Source organism: Phalacrocorax carbo, unplaced genomic scaffold, assembly GCF_963921805.1.
Source record: "Phalacrocorax carbo unplaced genomic scaffold, bPhaCar2.1 SCAFFOLD_188, whole genome shotgun sequence".
Taxonomy (NCBI): Eukaryota; Metazoa; Chordata; class Aves; order Suliformes; family Phalacrocoracidae; genus Phalacrocorax; species Phalacrocorax carbo.
Genome location: NW_026990282.1, coordinates 23,703 through 28,978, shown reverse-complemented (window position 1 = coordinate 28,978; position 5,276 = coordinate 23,703). Strand labels below are relative to the sequence as shown.

Here is a 5,276-nt window from a genome sequence, read left to right as displayed (position 1 = left end):
ACCCTGTTTTAGCTCAGTAGCGGACTTTGGTCTTCCCTTGTTATCTCTGAACCCAGTCTTCGGGTTTGCTTGTGCCTCGGAGCACTCTTAGCATACCGTCTGCTGACTACGGTACCTCCAGCCGGTCCCCGGCTCCTGAGGAGATCTGTAATTTGGTCACACCCCTCCAGACCGTATCCTCATTTCCCAGAGCATTCTTTTGTCTCTGCGCCTCATCCGGGACCCCTCAGGGTGCCGCCACACCTACCGGCCCCTTTGAGGTCGCATTCTGCGCACTTTTAGCTTTGCCGCGGCACTCGCGCCCCTCTCTCACCATCTGAAGATTTCCCGAGTCTGTATATGCTGCGCACAGCAGTCATTCTGTCCTTTCTTCTTCCCGTTTGTGCCTCCATTTGTTCCCTGGCTTTCTCACGTTGCGTTTACTGAGCTCAGATGCCCTCTGGATGTAATTGTCACATCCCCAAATATTTTTCTGTCTCTCTGCCTTCCTCAGGACATCTTCTATCCTAGTCACGGTCCTTTCCTAGACTTCCCTCAGGCTCCCGCTCCAAGGGTTCTTTGGTGTCTCGGGCTCCCTCGGCACTCCTCTGCTCCGTTTGCTGAGTTCCCGTGAGACATCCCCTATAGCCCAGGACTCTGTTCTAGCTCAGAAGGGCACTCTGCACCCCTCTTTACCCTCCAGCTCTATTCCTGAGTCGGTATCTGTTACCCCGATCCCCATTTTGTTTTCTCAATTCTTTGCCGCCCCCCTGTTCCGGCTCCCCCGAGAATATCTGTTAGTTTGGTGAATTCCCTTTTGAGCTTCCTGCATTCTCACCACTGCTTTAGTTTCTCTGGTCCATTAGAAACTATTTCTATCCCTGTGACAACGCCTCTTGTTCTGCCAGAACCTTTCCTAAAGCCATCTTTGTACTCTGCAGTAATTAATTTGTTTTCTGTCTTATTGTATGTTTCTCTTTGGTATCTGGTACCCCAAAAATGTCTACGGGTGGCTCTGATCTTCTCTCGAGGTTCTCGGAGAATCAATAGCGTGGATCTATTTTTAGCAACACACGTCTCAATGAGTTTTTATTGCACTTCCCCATTTATTCTTTATTTAGCTGCTTATATGCTCATTAGGACTCTTCATATAACTTTTGATACCATTCCTGTATTTCCCTTTCGTAATTTTTGTCCTTTGAGACTGCTATCAATCTCTTAAGGAAATCAGTCAGAGAGTGTCAAAATTACTCTGAATTATCAGTGATTTATACAAAATAATTTTGTTTGAACCAGAGATTTAATTCACTTTGCCATTCAGTCATAGCTAGACTATAGCTCTGCTAGTATGTAGATAATATGTGTGGTTTTGCTAGAAGTGAACCATAACTGTATAACTCTTCTGTTTTACAGAAAAGTAAAACATGCAACTAACGGTCATAATAGTGTTGTTATAATCCAGGAGCTGTTCCTCTCTATAAATTAGTAAGACATGGTTTTTCCCTGTATGCATCCCAAGAAAATGAAATGTAATTTCTTACCTGGCTACGTTGCTGCTGCAATACACGTAGGTGAAGAAAAACAAACGGTAGTATAATTGCAGTAAGAACCACTCTTTTAGTTTTCTTCCATGCTGTAAACATAAAGTACTTGAGAAAACTCCCTGCTGTTCCTTCAGCTGCCTTTATACCCTGTGGTGGTTCACCCCTCCCCTTTCCCAGGTGATTGTGGGAAGGGTGGTGGGCAGGGCCCGGGGTATATGAGCCACAGCCTCTGGTGAGGGAGCTCACTTTCCTCCTGGGTTTCTCCAGTGTGGGTGCTTTAGTGTTCGTGCACTTAATTGTAAGTTTTGAGCTGTTTAAATCTTTTGGATAGGTATGTTTTGATATTTAAAGAAATGCAGATGTTTGTGGGAGGTAAGGCTTTTAGAACTCGATAAGGGTTGGTGGCATTTAAATTTGAAAGATCATTTGTGTCTAAACTTATATGTTTTTCCTTATCTAATACTGCATTGGAGGTTCAGGTGTGGTAAGATGGCTTGATAGTATGCTGTTCTGTTATTTTTTTCTTTTTAGTTTTAAGTATGTTTCTTTTTATTATTGGAATTCTCAACTTTATTGAATCTTAAAATTATTTTCATTAACTCTCTTGTGTAATCTGGAAGGTGTCGACATTAACTGTTAAGGGTATTGATAAGATGCGGTAGGGGTTAGGGTGAGTGTTCCGTATGCTTTTACGTATGGGAATTTATATATGCTGTTTCTTTAGGAAAAGAAGAGCGATACAAGTGGATAGTTAATATCCATAGACTTCTGTAAAACCCTGTGTAGCCTTGTGCAGAGCCGAGAGCCAAAAGCAATGGGAAAGGTCAGTAACATTAGTAGTATTTTGTAGATGTTAAGGGGATGAATGTAGCTGGCAGCTAGAGTGCTAGCTGAGAGTACATCCTAACGGTCTTCAGGTTTGTACGTGTATAGGGTGTAATGCTTGAGTTACCGTATGTCTTTTAACGGCAGGTGGTAGTTGGGCTCTACATGGTATTCCTACGTGGGAGCAAAACCTATGGATCGGTTAAGCTATTGCTGTGCATCCAGGTGACTTCCACCATGTCCTTTTTTTCCAGAGGCGGCGGAGGAGTTGTTCAGGGTGACAGAGGAAAGCTGGGGAAATGCTGTAAGAAGGTAGGCCGGTGTGTGGTATATAGAAGGAAGATGTGACTGATGGCTGAATGAGTCTGCAGTGTGTTTTGGGGGGTTAGAAGGCGGTAGGAACGAGCCAAGTGTGAGCTGGACACGGGAGGGGAGTGGATCAAGGTGAGAGGTGATTGGCGTGCTGAAGTAGCGGTTCTTTCTGAGGTGTTGTGTTGATAGCGAAGGTAAAAGTGACCTGTGTTACTTGTGTGTTACAGGTGATGGGTGAGCCTCAAAGTGGCAGCTGGAACTGACAGAGGCTGGGCAGGCAAGCTGTCAAAGAAAAGATGTGTGAGAACGGGATTCGGCGTGGGTAGGTTGCTGTTGTGGGTAATACCGTAGCATGTATCTTCTTCCTTAAGTTCTTGCACATGCTCCATGTAGGCTTTGTGGGAGAGACACAGTGTGGTGATGAGACCTCAGCGAAGGCTACGGTAAGCGGTGATGGGTGGGCTGAAGCGTAGCGATTCGTCCCGAGGGGTCGCGTTGCAGGTGGTTGTGAGCAACATGCGTTTGGCTCTTGCAGGTGGTGGGCGAGCCGTATCTGAAGGATGGGCAGACCGAGACTCTCGGCCCCTTGAAAGCTAAGTTGAGGCAACGGTGCTGAGGAAGGGGTTGCGGGAGGGAGGGGTTTTAAAGATGGCGCAGCGGAGCGGGCTGTCCGGGAAGCGGTCCCCTTTGGGAGCAGGGAAAAGGAGCAGGTTCCTCTTCAATGTGACGGGAGCGTGTGCCGGGCAGGGCGGCTCCAGGCTGTGTGTGTTACTGTGCAGCGTGTGTGTTTTGTGTTGGGTGTCTCCGACCTTCCTCGGGTCTCGGTTGTTCTCTTTGTTCTTTAGGAGCCAGACAGGTGCCTCGGCAGCGTTACTAGGGCCCGGCGAGGCCCTAGTCGTGGGCTCGGCGCCCATCGGGCGCTTCTCTTCTGGCGTCGCAAGCTTCAGGCGTGGATTGTTTTGGCGTCTCGGACGGTCGTCTTGGGCGTCGTCGTTCCCGGCCGCGTGAGCGGCGCCGCTCTGTCGCTGTGAGTTTTTTGAGGACTGGCATTTCTTCCTCGCGTCCTTAGGCGGTTAGGTCTTGAAGCTGGGCTGCGTGCGCGTCTGTCGTCTCGGTTGTGAGAGGAAGCTCTTGTCACGGTCCGCGAAGCTGTCGGCGTTCTCTGGTGTTGCCGTAGGGCCTGCCGACGTCACCGTCGGGGTCCCGCAGGCGGTCTTGCCGGACGGGGGGTTCCGTCTGGGTGTCGTCGTTCTCTCCGAGAGCTGCCTCTCATCCTTCGGGGTCCGTTGCTTGTAGCGTTCTGCGTAGCGTTGTTCTGCGTTTGTCTTGGAGCCGCCCCGCCCGGGGATGTAGAGTCAGGGCGAGGTGGGTGGTGCTGGCATCTAGGGATGCGCCCAGGCTTTGCGGGGGTGGGGGAGGAGGGGAAGGAATTTTGCAGCCGTCTCGGATCGACTGGCTGTTGTCGGTGGGTGAGGGAAGTAATTCCTGTTGGGTTTTGTGGGCCCCCAGGGAACAACCGTAGGTGTCTGTGGGAGGGAGCTAGAGTCTTAGCCGAGCAGGTAGCATGTCAAGGGTGTTCTGGCTTGTCTGTGTGCTGGGCTTAATGTTTGATGTATTGTGCTCATGTTTAAGAGCCGCCCTAGTTGGGCTCTCGAGGGGTGTTCCTGCATGCGATTGAGACCTGTGTCGTGTTTCAGCTGTCGCCGTGCATGCAGGTGACTTGTTTGACATCGGTTTGGCAGGTGCCGAGGGAGGAGTCGTGCAGGGTGATGGAGGACGGCGCTGTCAGCAGGTGAGTTGGTGTGCGATGTATCTAGAGGGAAGATGCGGCTGTTGGCTCTATGAGCCCATTATGGTGTTTTTCTTTGGGCGCGTGCGAGGAGCCGAGCGGGATCCGGGCACAGGAGGGGAATCGCACAGGGCGAGCGGTGACGGGTGGGCTGAAGCGTAGCGATTCGTCCTGAGGGGTCGCGTTGCAGGTGGTTGTGAACAACATGCGTTTGGCTCTTGCAGGTGGTGGGCGAGCCTCAAGATGGCGACCGTATCTGATGGAGGCCAGGCAGGTGAGCTGTCGAGGAAAAGGTGCGTGTCTGAGATGGGGGGGTTGGTGCGGGTATCCTGAGACTCCCGCAGCACCTGAGCGGGTCCTTTTTTTGCTTGGGTTCCTGCAGGTGCCGCACGCAGGCTTCGGAGGGGAGACGCCGCATGGCGACGAGAGGTCCGAGAGGTGAGGGGCTTGAAGGCCAGGCTGTTGTCTGAGAGCAAGGTGTCGTACGGCCACCCAATTGAAGCGTTTGTCTTTGGCGTTGCAGGTTGTGCGCCGGCTGCCTTTGGGCCTGGATGCGCATTTGAGGTGAGCTGGGTCGCAGAGGGGAGGGGCGTGGGGCTGGTGTGGTTCGTTCTTCCTTTTTTGGCAGAGCGATGGTAACTTTGTGTATCCTGTGGTATCTCTAGGGGCTGCAGGGGGTGGCGTTCATCCTCGTCCGGAATGGGCACGGAGCAGCCGGGTGAGCGGAGCAGCTGGGCGCATCTGAGGTAGGCGGATGCAGCGGCCTAGGTCTTTGTAGAGCGATGGGATGCTGACTGACAGGGCTGTTGTGTGGGGCTTGTGATAGT

At 51.4% G+C, this 5,276-nt stretch overlaps 1 long non-coding RNA gene across 2 annotated transcripts; it reads left to right on the top strand.

Annotated features, from left to right (window-relative positions):
- The first annotated feature begins 3,227 nt into the window (after positions 1 to 3,227).
- LOC135310968 (uncharacterized) lies at positions 3,228 to 5,017 on the top strand. 2 transcript variants are annotated; one of them, XR_010370885.1, is made up of 5 exons: positions 3,228 to 3,257; positions 4,293 to 4,452; positions 4,674 to 4,742; positions 4,832 to 4,887; positions 4,973 to 5,017. It is a non-coding gene; the product is annotated as an uncharacterized LOC135310968 (long non-coding RNA). The 2 variants fall into 2 exon arrangements; XR_010370884.1 differs by lacking the exon at positions 3,228 to 3,257 and having other exon boundaries at positions 4,158 to 4,452.
- The last annotated feature ends 259 nt before the right edge of the window (positions 5,018 to 5,276 follow it).